The 15,705-nt window shown below is 39.4% G+C and overlaps 2 long non-coding RNA genes across 2 annotated transcripts in view; one reads left to right on the forward strand and one right to left on the reverse strand.

Annotated features, from left to right (window-relative positions):
• The window catches only part of LOC103145712 (uncharacterized), a 14,261-nt gene extending 13,640 nt beyond the window's left edge, over nucleotides 1–621 (forward strand). Inside the window, exons 4-5 of the long non-coding RNA XR_477047.1 lie at nucleotides 234–326; nucleotides 447–621. This is a non-coding gene — a long non-coding RNA (uncharacterized LOC103145712). The remainder of the gene's footprint in view (nucleotides 1–233; nucleotides 327–446) is intronic.
• The window catches only part of LOC107837865 (uncharacterized), a 15,922-nt gene extending 1,178 nt beyond the window's left edge, over nucleotides 1–14,744 (reverse strand). Inside the window, exons 1-2 of the long non-coding RNA XR_001663918.1 lie at nucleotides 14,734–14,744; nucleotides 9,200–9,203 (exon numbers count right to left, since the gene is read on the reverse strand). This is a non-coding gene — a long non-coding RNA (uncharacterized LOC107837865). The remainder of the gene's footprint in view (nucleotides 1–9,199; nucleotides 9,204–14,733) is intronic.
• Between the last annotated feature and the right edge of the window lie 961 nt (nucleotides 14,745–15,705).

Raw genomic sequence — 15,705 nt, forward strand, 5'->3', positions numbered from 1 at the left:
GATGTATGGAAAGCATAGAGAGATATTCCTCATGCTTATAAACTCATCAATGGCAGTACTTACCACAACGTAAGCATGTTGTGATATGTGGTCTATATCATCTGACATGATCAGATGATATAGACCACATCATAACTAATGAGAATAGGCTGAGAAGATTTATGCCGTTGCTCCTTGTTTTCCTGCTCAACAAACTGAGAAGAGTTCACAAAACATAATATATCTCTCTACAGATGTCTTTTCCTGATTCTGAACGGAGCCCAGGCTCAGATCTCTGTTCCAGTTTTGGTGGAAGCACCAGCGGAAGCTCGGTCACCACAGAGAGGGTATGCAGTATCATTGTGACGTGTTGTTCTCCTTAAAATTCTGCTGCGGAGCAAAACAAAACAACAACAAAAAACAGTATCCTGCCATACAAATCAGTGACCATCATATCCTCCCTACAGATATCCTGGATGGAAGGCAAGCCGGAGAAATTATTTTACTGACTAAACCATACACATACTGTGCAATGCAGAAATGCAAAAGTTTTGGATTCAGTCAGAATGTTGCTCTAAACAGCTTCTCTCTCTCTGTCTGCTATTCGGCCCCTTGATGCGACATAAAGATGCACATTCTTTAAAATTACTTCCTGCAGGACCAATTTTTTTTCCCCAAGGTTGCTTTGGTGAACCAGCCTAAGTCAAGATTAAGATACTCAGGGTTAATTGAACCTGAGCATTTTGAGAAAGTCGGTACATCTGAGTCTCCTGTTGAAACAAGCAAGAACCACTAAAACTATATACTTACTATTAACTGAAGAACTCTGGACTGAGAGGGCTCCAGAAAGAAGTGTCTTCTCCAGATACCTTCAATTTTGAATAAAAGCTACAGCTGCTCACGTGAGCAAGCCAAATTGCCTCTTCAGAAACATCTTCAGGCTCCCACATACTTCACGGTCACATGCTTTGAAGATGTTCTTGTTTGCACACATCTTTCTTAAACAACACAGGCCACCCGAGGCACATCACTCCCGCTTCAGTCTAAGTCACACTCCTACCTGCGGAGGTTCACACTCCCTCCTCTAATTTGCTTTTACGATTTGGTCAGAAAGAGAGCGGCACATTATAGCAGGTATTTAGTGAAGAAACATATAAATGTACATAAATCCTCAATGTGTCACAGCCTCCAAAAAGCATTCATGTCTCCAGCAGATACCGCATATTTCAAAACATGTTAGAAATTGAATTGCTGGTCTTATTGCTAACATTGTCATACCGACAAACAAAGGAAAAGTTTATACAGACTTATCAGTACAACCAATAAATAATGTCATGGACTTCCATGGCTGAGCAGCTGCATTTAACCTTTTCCATCACCAGATGCAACACAAGCATTTGGGGGAATGATATAAAGCACACTGTCATGGAAATCCCTGAAATGATGAAATATGCCTCTGTCTGATAATCCAGTGGATGAAACTGAATTCGGTAGATGCCAGGTGATTGGCTCTTCCCTGACAGCTCTGTGTCAAGCCAAAGTGGGGACTGCCTTTCAGTAGCGGGGGTTTGCCCCTAGGTTCCAGTGAAAGGTCACAAGACCAAGATGTTTTTGGTCAGTTTTATGCTTCTGACTTTGTTGGAACAGTTTAGAAGTGGCTTTTTCCTGTTCCGTCATCGCTGTGCACTTGTGAAGAAACCAAGGTCCATAATTATACTGACGAGTATATTTGTTGTGGAAGACGTTGCATGATCCTTAGGGTTTAAGTCTGGGATGTAACTCAGCTTCATGTGTCCAAAGACGGGCGACCGAATACGTTTGGTGATATAATTGTAGTTGTTAAAAGGCTCTGGTTGAATCTCTGCAACAGTCGAGTGTCGCTTCAAGCCTCCCATTACAGTCAGGTGGCACTTCTCACTACTTCACTCTGGAGAAGCCAAATCAGCCCCTAAATTGTGCTGGCTGTGGACATCATGACACATTTTTCTCTTTCAGTCTATTCGGTGAAAAGTCTACTGACAGAAAGGCCTTTTACAGTTTCCAAATATATCAGCTCTCCTCTCTGTGCAAAGGGCTAAAAATGGTTAAGCTGCCATGCACTTTCCATCAGTTCGCCAGGAACTGAATGAAACTCTGACAGACAGAGAAGTGCAAACAAGGCAAGGACTGTGTCCCAGGCTCTTCTCTTTGTGTTTCCAGCAGGACGGATATTAACACACAAATAGAATATACCGCTAAATCTAAAAGACACACGCGCACACGCACACATGCACACACAGCTGCCTGCAATAGCTAAGATTAGCAAGGGAGCAAAACATGGTAAAGTTGTGGTATTACCATAAAGCAAACTGCAGTGGTGGGTCCTAATTATATGTTGGTGGATTTGTCATTACAAATGATTTTTTTCCCATTACGTAGATGGTTTACAGCCGTGGTTTTATGGGGCTGCAATTATGCACAACTGATATGCTAACATGCTCGTAATGATAATGCTTTCATGGTGAATTTGATTTAATTGCATGTTCACCCTTGGAGTTTAGTCATAGTCATTTTAAGTCCACGGCTCTAAACAAAAATAATAGCAGTTGTATACGGAGATGTTTTTACAAAGTGCTTATTTTTTATTACCTCAGGTCTCATTATGTTTTAGTTGGATTTGATGTGACAGACCAACACAAAGTGGTGGAGGGTTGTGAAATGAGAGGAAAATTATTTAGCGTTTTCGAATGGCTTACCAGTGAAACTCTGAAACGTATGACCCACATTTCTAAATGTTTTAACTATATTTCACTTCAATTAAAGCTGCGAGTTGTTGGGTGGTTTATCTCTCCCAACTTTTAACATTTAGACACAGACAGGTTTTTTTTTGTGGTTTTTTTTCACAATCTGCTTCCAGACATGCTCAATTTGAGTCATGTCTGGACTTTGACTGGTCCATTTGTGTTTTTGATCAAAATCTCTCCACCGTAGCTCTCTCAGGCTGTGTGTCCAGCATGTGTCCGATTACACAAAGTCATATGTTAATTGGATTTTGAAGGGAGTTGGTTGCACTTGACTTGGGGATATTTGAGTAAAGTAGATCGGATACGTTGGCACACAATGGCTTTTTTCTACTTCTGTAAAAGTTTTTTGATCTGTATATTTTTGGAGTTACTTTTTCCGCAAGGCTGTGGAAAAAAAGTGTAAAGCACAAGCAGTTTTGTCCATTGTTTAGAGATTTTTCCACTGTCACTTGAATATACAATAGTTGGAGCAGTGGCGTGGGTGAACCCTGAACCCAATGGCCTTGCAACACATGCCCAACATCTTGTGTCTTTTCAGTGACCTGTTTTGGAAACTTTCAGACAAGTTTACTTCTTATTGTCCGCAATCGTTAGATGAAGATGAAAGGAGACATAAAAAATCTTGTTGGAGATATTTTCCTGCACTGCTAGGATGTGAGTCAAGAAGTAAGTAAGTTAGAGTTGTTTTATGGCTACTTTTCTGCTGCACCTGTGGGGTTTATGAACCACAGCGAAGCAAAGTTGCAAAATAAAATAATAATAAAAAAAATAGGACTTGATTTCATATTTGATGCAAATATTCATGTTCATACTTTGTAGTTTTGTTCATCTGATAATTTATTTTAAAATCTTCATAAGAGTTGTGCATTTAGAAATGTAAGAGTGATTATTTTATTAGTCAAATCTAATGATAAACCTGTTCGCCTGCACAGAAAACAAAATTGAAGACTGGCTGCGTGCACAGTGGGGATTTTGCAAACTGCAGTGTCTGCAAATGTCCTCTCTGGACCTCAGTGAGGTCTTCAGAGCCCCTGCAGCTTCAAGGTGTCACGGTTTGCACACACAGCTGGCAGCACAGTGGGCCGTGAATCACAGCAACATCTGATGGGCAGCAAGTATGTTTTCTTTATTATGCCTTTGCTGTGCTGGAGTTCTAGTTTAATGTAACTGTCTAACACAAATCTGAAGGATGAACAAGATTTAACAAGTAGTATAGCTAATAGAACTTTACATAGCTTGCAACAGACAGACACGAACTGATGCTACAAATAGAGAACTTTTACAGCATTCAAGATGAACAATTTTTCCTCACTAAAAAGAAAACAAACAAAAAAAACACCCCATTTATGAAAGTTAATTTCTACAAAATGACAATTAGATAAAAGTATTTAATTCAAAATAAGTAATTGCACATATATTCAGCCCTTCCAGTCAGTATTTATTAGATGCATGTTTGACTGTGTTGTTGCATAAAGTTTGCGTGGACAGGTCCCAATCAGACTTGCACATCTGGAGCGATGTTACTTCATACTTCCTCTCGAAGCTGTTCAAGCTCTGACAGGTTGAGTGGCTTTTCAAGTCCACCCATAAATTCTCTGTGGGATCGAGGTCTGGGCTTTGACTCGGCCACTCCAGGACGGGAATCTTGTTGTCTTCAAACCATTTCTCTGTAGATTCGACTTGATGCTTCGGGTTGTTGTCTTGCTGGGAAATAAACGTTCCTTGAAGCCAGAGTTCTCTTGGAGAAGGACACAAAACGCCATTTACATGCGTATCGTATTCCTTCCTTTTCTTTTTTCTTTTTTTATTTATTTTTTGAGAATGGATTTAGCCAAACTCTGAGGGACGTTCAGCGCCTCTGAGATTTATTGTATCCATCCCCTGACCTTTACTTTTCAGTAAGCTTTCCTCTGATTTACTGGGAGCGTTCTTTTGTCTTCATGCTGAAATGGCAGCCAAGAATATTGAGAAACCACTGAATGAACCTTCCAGAGTCTATCTAAAAGTGAACACATCCCCCGTTACAATTTCAGATCTTTTAGAGTTTTACAAAATTTCAGGCCATAAAAAATAATTTCCAGACTTTTTCCAGCTTTAATGTGACACACAGTCACATTCAATGTCTTAAAATATTATTGAAAATCTCATTTAACTTATTGACTCAGGTCAAACACATTATATTGATTAATTAAACACACACGTTCCAAGCTTTTCTTTCTTATTAATTGTGGTAATTTTCTGCTTTAAGAGTAGAAAACATCAGACCAATGAAAACCTGTTTAATACAGAATGACAGACTTAAAAGTATGCAGCTGAAAAGTATATTCAACATCTGCTTGAAGATCATTACTTCCAAAAGGTACTTTTGATCTGACTTGTTATTTGTTTGTCTTGACCTCACTTCTTGGCAATAAATTTTATATTTTTACAAAGTAAGTTTATGTGAAGCCAAATTTGCAAGCTAAATATATATTTGCGTTTTTATGTTGGTTGTGGATGCAGTAACTTTTCTTTTTTTTTTAACACCATACAGCCTCTTATGGCGCAGTGTCAGCTCTTCATTGGGTGCAAATTCAATCCAGAAAGATATCTAAATGAACTACCATTTAGTTTATGGTTCTGTGTAACGCAAGTGGTAAGAAGTAAAGCTATTCAAGAAGACCCGTTCGAGTGCTTCTTAATGAAAAAAAAGGTCTATAATTCGTGATTTTATTTTTGTTTTACATCACCGATTTCTCTTTCATCTAGTTGCCCACACGCAGTGATTTTAAGTAGCACATTATGATGCTCAGGAACTTTAACCAAAGAATTCATGGTTTATGGTCAACGGTTTTATGTGGAAAATGGGAGACATGCACCCAGTAACACATCCACCGAGACTGGTGTTGACTGGTGTTGGAGGAAATATTTTCCATGAAGAAATTCCTGAGCTTGTAAACAGCTCAGGTCATCTGTGATCGTAACCACTCATTTTGTTTTCACCAGCACTCACAGTTTTTCCTTCTTTTCCTTTCTTCTTCTTCTCCTTCTTCTTCTTCTTCTTCTTTTTTCCTGCCCCAGCAGAAGCGATCGGCCTGCATGGGGGTCCGCAGGTGCACATAGAGCCATGTGCTGGTGCACATGAGTCAATTCGAAATTACCTAGCAGCTTCATAGAGAAGCTTTGTAAGCGTTAAATGGCCACCTATGAGCAGTCATAAAGCAACCATTGTGCCGGCGAGTGGGCTGAGTCACATCATTCTGCTTCGGATCTGCATTTACTGTGTGTCTTGATCTCTGGGAGGTGATAATGCTTTTTTTTCTTCTTCTTCTTCTGACTGATGCTGTGGGTGTACTTAAATCTTCTTTCATCTTCACGTGACCTGTCGTTCGTTTGTGTTTTCAGCATTTAATCTGAAACATAAAGTCATCAAAAGTTGATTCAGGTAGAAAACAAAGGCAGGCCTGATCTCCTGAAGGATTGCCCTGGGTTTCCAGACTTTGAACGCATTTTTTTTTCTTCATATTTTGTGATTATCAGCCAACGGAAATCAAAGGTTTGCAGCTCAAATTGCTTGCAAAAAGCTTCCCAGGGATAGTTCAATCATATTTAGTAAATATGACTGAAAAGCATTCTCTTTCTTAAAGAATATCACGAATATGTGCAGCAAATATATTAAAAAGGGAATGTAATATCCATAAATGCAATGTTTAATGCTTTCTGTCATTGAGTATTTTAGCTAAATGGATGAATTACTCCATCATCTTCCATCTCCATAACAACCACATCTCTTCTTGTCATTTTGGTCAGCCTGTCTGCTACCTCTGTTATTGATCAAAGGTCTTTCCAATAGCAAAGTGAAATCCACTGGGCTGCAATGCAAACGGAGAGCAAACTGATCACACTTCCTGAATATGGTGGGCATGTTTGCACTGGTGTATCACTTGTTCTTTCTGCTTTGTGAGTCAGACATCGGACCTAATTGAAACATCTTGCAGGTGCAGCACACGGGTAGGTGGGGAGCTGATTTTATCCAGCAGTTATTTCAGATTGGTTAAGTACTTGTTCATTTGTATGAGGCATTTGCTATTGCAAAAATAAATAAATAAAAAATACTCTAAGGCATTATTTACCATTGTATCAGCATTTCTTCCTACAAAAAGGTTTAAGTAGTTCTTTGGATTTCCGTCTTCCATCACTGTGAAAGTGTTTAGTGTATTCCTAAACATGAAACAGCCGAAACATACTGTTTTGCATCCTCTCAAGATTACTGCGTCGCATTTCACTGCATATAGATTATCCCTAAAGCTTATTAACAGAAGAAGGGATATTGCAGTACACGACAGAGTATTTTTGTTTTGAGAAAAGTGCAAACTTTCTCATGTCACTTCTATGATAAAGTATCACATTGTTGCATTGGCAAGCGTTTTTGATAAATGCCTTCAAATACCAAGGAGCTGTGAACAACTGCCCTCTCACTCACAATCATTAACACCAATTATCTACATCTTGGACGGGAAGCCCTGCGGCTTCCTGTTCACTTGACTTCATTTCCTCCCGTTGCTGTTATTGTATTGTTTGTCCTGTGTTTCTTCCGCTACGCATTTTGTTCACACGTAGATGCACACAAGCATCCGAGACGGCTTTCCAGGATAGAGGCTTTCCATCATAAACACTTCAAAAGGCTTGGCCTTCCTCCTTCACTTTCAGACTCGGTCTGGTTCCCATGTGTCTGGACTGCAGTTCAATCCTCACTTGCTCATACCGAGGCTCATCGGCATCACAGAGACTCTCCCCGGCCTCCCCAGGATGTACAGCTGCTTCTCTCTGCTCCGCTGCCTGGAAAATCTATCTTTGTGCAGATAATATTAGCTACATCCCCTGTTTACCCACAGCTGAAAAGTGAGCCATTGTATATGGAGGAGTCGGTGTCCCTGGTGGCTCAGAGTCACAGAGTAAAGGGCGTAGGATGCTCTCAAAGATGGAGGGGGAAAAAATAGACAAACATGAGCAGGTGATGAAACTTAGTCGTCCCACGCTATTTTTTGTTACGTTATTACAGAAAGATCACTGAGAGCTGAAAAAAACTTATGGTAAAGAGGAGTGGACTGTTTGGAGCTACACTATATTTCCAAAAATATTTTCTGTGTAATCTAAACAGGGAATGCTGCAGCCTGTTGCTAAATCAATGCCTCGACAAATTAAAGCAATCATGAAAGCAAACAAGGGTTCAACCTGGTACGAACCAAGCTGTACCCAATGAAATGCTTGGAGACTATAGATTTGTTAGACATGATCAAATATTGTTATAATTTCACTCAATTTGATCTTTCATTTTACATATCAATGGTACAAATTGCATTTGCTGAACTTTTCATTTAAAGAAGCTACACCAAACTAGACTCTTTAAAGGAGAAGACATTGTTTTAGTTACAATTCCCAGCTCAGACATTAACCTCAAAAAGTGAATCATTACATTATGTTTAATTGATCAATAAAGCTTTCAATCTGTCAAGGTTTTCATGTGTATATGTACAACTGCTGCACGTTTTAACTTGTCCTGTTTGACATCCAGCTCCCTAGGGGGAGCTGGATTTCCCCCTAGGGAGGGGACATCCTCCAGCTGGAGGCTTAAGCAACCGCAGAGTTTGCCTATAACTTGGGCCGGCCCTCCTGGCGACAATGGAAACTGTGCAGGAAACTGCAGAGATGTTATTGGTTGAAGAACATTTAGAATTAGAGGGAGAATTGTCATTTGAATTATAACCATTCCAGCTACTTTACATCTTCCTCACTCCTCCATTCATTGTATTTTCTGCTACATCACACAGCAATGTCGTTTTTTAACATGTTCAATGTGAAGGAGGTTGGGGGGGGGCTGTTTCTTATTGTGAAGCTTTAAAGCAGTGTTAAGTTCCCACTGGCTTGTACTTGCTGCAAAGTAAACATGGAAACGCTCTGATTCGCTATCAAGAAAATCTGAATGAGTTATTTGTATAGTAGGAAACATCCTTCCTCCTTGTTGCTCTGTGACTCAACATGAATAAGGTGAAAACACTGCAAGGCAGCATGGGACGGGGCTTTCCTCTGGGCCATGTGTGCAGAGGTTTGGAGTGAGATCTTGCTGAGTCACAGATACTTTTCTAAACCAAACTGGACCGAGATCAGACTGCATCCCTGAAACCTTCGCGACTTTGTTTCCCCTTTGAGGTTTGTAGAAATTGGGAACATTTGTTTTAAAGGACGAGGCACGGGAACTTAGCAAGCTTTTTTTTAATTAAATGTCCAAAATGAACTCTAGTCTGTTGGTCTTGCAGCGCGCTCGACATGAACAACATCCTTTGTAACAGCCGAGGAACCAACTGCTTTCCTTGGCATCATGTGAGGGATATTTTTAGCCCGTGCTGTATGAATTAGGCAGTGTTCAGCATTCTCTCTGTGGGGCAGTTTAGATCTACCTGACTCTAGACTTGCTATTAGCTGTTCTAATAAAGGCCAGATTGTGTGTGGGAAAACTGGTGTTTAATGTGACCCGGCTGCGGCGTGCTGACAGACATTCCCACCAGCGGTGTAGGACAGAGCCTGCTCCATTTTCCTATCCACAGGAAAAAATGCTATCAGCTCCCTCTCGGTGTTGCAGACTCTTTATTTGCATTATTTTCCCTTGAGAGATCTAATGGCCTTCCATCTTACTTTTGACGCTAGTTTTGAGAGTCAGCGAGTCATTTTTTTTTATTTTATTTTTTTTTATAATATGGTAAAGTATATTCGGAGCACTGCAAGAACGTACTCTTCAGGCATGAGCACAATAACCTTGTCACACACTGAGACTGGTAGTGAAAAACGAGAGGACCTTCTTCTTTTTCCTGTTAGGCCAATTATCTCTGACATCTCACTTTTTGTAGACGCAAATATATTTCTGTGAAGCATCGTAGCTGACAGGAAGCAATTTCACATGAAGTTACCGAACGCGATGATCATCAGGAGCTTTCTCACCACCCAGACTTCCTTCGGTTGCTCATGCTGGCGCTTGTTTGAGCTGCGTTTACCTGGACCGGCTCCTTCTGGTCTGGGTTTTTATCTCAGACAGTGTTTCGGTCTGACGTTCACACGGCTCACAACAGACGGAAGAAACAGTTTGGTGAACATTACCCATAATATGAGAACCAAACAGGGGGATGCCCACTTTTCACTCAGGCTCCGTTGTGTTTTAACTAGGCCGTGCAGATTTTGTTACTGACCTGTACAGATTTGCTACTGACGTGGACACAAAAGTTCAAAGTTAAGAAGAAGTGGCAAATAAGGAAGCAAACGAATGCTAAAACTAAAAACCCTGGAATCTGTCCAGACCAGTGGTGCTCAAAGTTTTTTGAAAATTATTTCATCATAATTTCTTTTACATTTTTATCTGCTCAGTATTAAACTAAACAGGCAACATTTTAATGAAACAACCAACATTATTAAAAAAGAAGTTCCCTGTTTAAAAAAAGTGATTTTTCTTGATCTGGGACTTTTGTTGCCCTCACATTCTTAATAACAGGACAGGAACTGTGATCAGCCTTTCTTCAAAAACACTTGCTTTATGTGGTCAAGTTTAATGCACCCATGTCTGCTTTTAAATAAGTCACAGGATGTCCATGGTCCTGCTTGCAATGAAATTAAAACGAAGCCAAGACTACACGGCCCATAACATGCACAGTTTTGTGTTGTACCAAACATATTTCATTTTAAGAAGATTTTGACAGCATGTTATTTTGAAACGTTTAACAACAACAACAAAAAAAAAAAAAAAAAAAGGTTTATGCGCCTCAGTCATCTGTGCTGACGGGTCAAATTTGCATCATCTTCAACTGTGGCCACGTGTGACCTCCGGGCTGCTCTCTTGACAATCTGTAAATGAAATAAAAGTTCAGTTTAATACTTTTATTTATAGCCGCTTCAGCTGCTTTTTGTAACCGAGGCATCAAAATGACCTGGGTGTGTTTGGACGAACAAAACTGCTTTTCTTCCTCCAGTGTGTCCGGCGCATATAGTCCTCCTGTATTTAACAGCTTACTAACTAGTGGTTGGCGGCTGACATGTGGGGCTTGAGACACCTGGGCCCAAAGTCCGGATCTACTATTAAACCTCCTGTGATTCATGATGGAAACTGAGTTATCATTCAACCCTCTGGCACAGCGAAGCACGATTGGCGTCTGCGTTTATGAAACAATCTTCTAAGGAGAAGATCATTTTATTAAAGCCGATAAGTGAAAATTTCCTCTGGGTCTACTTGGGGCCGGGCCAGAAGGCGAGGACTCCACAACCACATTTTCCTTAAACAGCATGAGTGTTTCTCTCTGTCCAACTTTTCAGTCAGCTCCCAGAACTCCACACACACACACACACACACACAGCTATGAAAACACAGTACACATTTCACTTCCTTCTCATCAAGAAACATAAACGTTTCATTTATTTATTTATTTATTTTTCTTTCTTTTGTTTGAGTGATTTCTCTGGAGCTGCATAATAATTCTGAGAAACTTGTGAGTGAAAACGCAGGTTATTTGTCTTTTGAAACAACACAGTTCAGTTATTAAACCTTCACTTTTTCAACGTCAGTCTTAATCAGGCAGATTAAAATGACCAGTTCGGTTGTGCTGGTCCATCATGTACCGAGCCGTAAGCCCCTGACTAAAATCAGCACAGCGCCTTAATGTTGATGCTCTTTAGTGGAAATAAATCGCGGCACGCCTCCATCCATCACAAAGGTAATCAGTTCAATAATAGAACATCTGCCTCTCATAATGTTGTGTTCTGCTACTTTAGGAACACAGTGTTCTGCTACTGATTTTTATGTTTAATTTCTCTTGACAAATTAATTTTTGCCAAGGGATAAACGTTTCTCTGCGCATGAATAGGTTTTCTCTCTTAAAAACAGAGGATTAGGGGGAAATAGTGTTTGGAGCTGGATTTATTCAACGAGGATATAAGGTGGATTTTTTTTTTTTTTTCAATTTACAGATACAAAGCTGTTTCTTCCGCTTTTGATTATTTTTTTTTATGCTTCAGATCATTAAGTTAATCCTAGTATCAGGCAAAGATGCTATTTTTTAACTGTCTCTTTTATTTTGTGAGATAATCTCTTGTACTGTTTCAGACAGCTTCACATCCTGAGTTTCCTGCCTGTAATTAGCCTTTGCCACACCCTAATGTTGTCTACCTGACAGTGTCTCACTGTCTTCCTCTGTTTGTCTGTTTATGTTTCACCCTGTTTGCCAGTTTGTTTCTGCCCTTCGTTTCCAGCCTTTCTGCTTTATAATTCCACATTTTGCTGATTCTGGCCCAATTTTCTGCCTCTGTTTTTACCTGTTTTTAAAAGACTGCAGATTCTCTCCATTTTGCACCTCAGACTTTCATTTCTCTCCCTGGTGATAGATTTCAACCAGGTCCTTAATGCAAAAGTAATTACCTCCTTGTTCAGTCATGAATCGAAGGTGACTAATGTTTTTTTTTTTTTTTTGGACCTTGTGAGTGCTGAAGTCCCCCCGCAGAACGAGGGAGTCCCCAGTAGGAGAGCCCTCCAGCAGCCTCTTCAAGGACTCCAAATAGGGTGGGTAATCTGAACTCCTGCTTGGCACGTGAGCCCAAACAAGAGTCAGAACCACAGGCACAGCGGTGCCACCCCACAACTGTTGAAACGCAGTCAAGTGTCGGAGGCACCCGGTGAGATCAGCTTTGAACACTGGCCCCAAATGAAGTGTCATTTTCAGTGTTGCTAGTTTTGCAAAATGAAATATTTCCACAATGGATGAAGAGGAACAAAGATTCAACCAAACTGAGTCAGGGAGTGAAGAAAGGGATGAGATAGTAATGAATGTTAGAATACGATGAGAGTTGCATGCAAAGTTTTGTGTTTCGTGCAATGTTCAAATATGTTCACATTTCACATTTAGTATTTCATTAGTAGGAAATATTACATGTCTGCTGTCCTCCTAAGTGGACATATGAAAAAATCCTTGAATGAACAATTTTTTTAATGTTTTTTTTCCCCCTAAAATTTTTTTAATATCTTAAGAAAATCAAAAAGCCCTTGGAAAATAAACATTGACTGAAATGATCATAATTCATGCATGAAAGCGATATTACTTGAGTTCCCCAATTTTCGCAATAAGAAAATTAAGTCTAAAAAAAAAAGCAATCCAATCCATAAAAATTATACTGAAAAATTACCTTTGGCAGACATCTTTCTTATATGTTTTGCATTAAGCCTTCGAACAATATTGGCTTCCCTAATTTCACAAATTATATGGCAGAAAGTACAAGGTCTTAAATTTAAATGTGGTTGTTTCTGGCACAGGTGAACTTGCTTTTGGCAGAACAAATTGTATTAGTTTGTTTTATGAATACTTTTTTTGCTTTTTTTTTTTTCAGGACATGATGCCTTGGGAACAGAGACGAGCAAAATGAGCTCAGGCTCACTCTGTGTGGGCAGAGAAAGGCTGAGCTTAGGAGGAAAAGGACAAAAAGTCTGAAGGTGGTTTTGTTTGGACCAGTCAACCAGTGTAAATCTTTTCTCTCCAAAAGACCGCTTCTATATCGTCAGCAGAACGAACCGGCCAGACTATCTGTTGTTTGTGATGGGATCTTAGTGCAATAAGCAGATAACATTTCAAAGAAGGACAGGCTTTTTTCTTGCTTTTCCAAATTATTACATGATATGCTTTGTATCAGAAAAGTACTATTTCCATACAAGGACACTGCTCAAGTTCAGCATTGCAGAAGCAAACCAATAAGCCTGGATAGTCATAACTAATATCCAAAAGTTAAATTACAGAGAAAGATTAGACCTTAAAGCAACAATATTACATTCAACAAAGTTGTCCAAAGTAACAAGTGGCAGGGGGATAAAACCCATTCACAAGAAAGCGCATTGCAGAGCTAGGTAATACTGACCTGCAAGTGAAATATGTGAACAATTTCTTGTTAAATTATTTACGCTCTTTCAGCTTTTTCACATTTTGTTACATTACAAGTGCAAACCTTGATGTATTTCTTTAGTACTTTCTTTTTTGTTGGTGAAAATAGCCTAAATTTTGTTGTTTATGACTGATTTATAGAACCCGTTTACCGTTTATTGGTCTAGTTTTCATTACTGATTCACAAAATAGTAACTATATACAGTAACTTCATTTTGTTTCCTTATGTTAGCAACATAATAATGTTTATTTTATGCTAGACTGCTTCCATTTTTGTCTGCCAAAGATTCACCCCAGCAACAGCTAAACAAACAGTAAAGAAACAGTGAAGTTTATATCGCAAAACATCGATTTGGGTGTAACTGCAACTTGAGCTCTGATTTCCGCGATGAGTTAAATGCACACAAAGAGGCAGTCTCTGCCTATTCAGTTGTTTTTAATTGTTCGTTTTAGTACATAAAGGTCACACATACCAAGGACTCTAGGCTTTAGTCCCACTGACAGAGGGTTAAACGGTGTCACATCTAGGATTACAAACTTTTCAAAATGAAAATCCAATACTTCACTCCCCATTTTGTTTGCAGCATGGTTGGTGATAACACATGAAAGCATGAAGGAAAATGCAAAAAGGATTGTGAAAATAAATGCAATTTTTTTTTTATTGTTTTTTACTTTTTGCTATGTAAAATCTTTACATTATGTTTTACATGTTTGTCCCCAATTTGATTCAGAAAATCACAAACGCACACAAGTTATAAGCTTGTCAGACGTGCTCTCCAGACACTGAAAGCAGCACTGAGGGAGCTGTAAGAATTTCTACCAATCACTGCTTGTGTTTTACACGAGGCGACAGGAGTAGAGCTGCAACACAGAAAACACCCAGACTTATTTTATAGCTTTTTTGTTTTTTTGACACAATGCCTTATGGGCTGATAAAACCAAACCTGAACTTTGAGCAACATTTTCAAAAGGTAACTGGAAAAAAAAAAAAAAATCCAACAACACAGAAGTGGCAGCCTCATGACCTAAACTTACATTTATTCACATGGAACAGTTTTGTTTGTTTTTTTTTACTTTCTTTCCTGGTTTGTTTTTGTCAAAGGGCATGAAAATAAAAACAATATGAAAAGCCTTTCAGTTTTAGCCAAATACCCTCATTTACCTCACAGAAAACTGATAGATGAACTGAGACAGCAAAATCATTTTTATAAAGGCACATTGATGCAATTTCATCATCTCACGGTTTTTTTTTTTTTTGTTTGTTTTTTTCATTTTTGTTGTGTCCTATCAACAAATTTGTTTGGTTTCTATAATTTTGTGCAGGAAATTTATTATTACATGACAAAACCTCAGCATGCTCTTTGCAACGTACGCTGGTTGCAACGGGTGGTAACTTGAGCTGCAGTTGCCTTTCTGTCATCTTGAAACAGATTATCTATTCTTCCCTGACATCTGACGTCAGTAAAGCTGTGTTCTCCACAGAACTGCTGCTCACTAGACCATTTCTCTTTTCCACATCACGTTCTGTGAAACCTGAAACAATGGCTGTGCTTGAAATTCCCAGTTGATGAGCACTTTCCTAAATTCTCAGACTAACAGGCCTGGCAGAAAATTAATAAATACATTTCACAATTCATACACACCTAGTCATATTCACAAGAAAATATGAGAAGAAGAGTTTCTGACCAAGTCAGTCAGGCAAGTGGAGAGGTAAGAAAATGTCAAGGAGATGCTGGAAAATTGAGTCTATCAAACACATGATTTGAGACAACCAAATCTGGGGATGCTGGAGTCTTTTGGTATTTTAGTAAGCTAACATCACTGTTGGTTCTGTCCCTTTGCAGGACAGCTGCACCTGACCTTCTCTCGCTCCTGACTGAGCCTCCATCCTGTATCAGAGAGTCTGCTGACAATAGAGCAGCCGAGGTCTGCAATAAGACAAGTTCAGATCCGGACTGAGAGGAAGTGGAACGGTTGCGATTAGACAATAATTGAATGATTCT

This window comes from Poecilia formosa, unplaced genomic scaffold (genome assembly GCF_000485575.1).
Source record: "Poecilia formosa unplaced genomic scaffold, Poecilia_formosa-5.1.2 Scaffold5, whole genome shotgun sequence".
NCBI classification, from domain to species: domain Eukaryota; kingdom Metazoa; phylum Chordata; class Actinopteri; order Cyprinodontiformes; family Poeciliidae; genus Poecilia; species Poecilia formosa.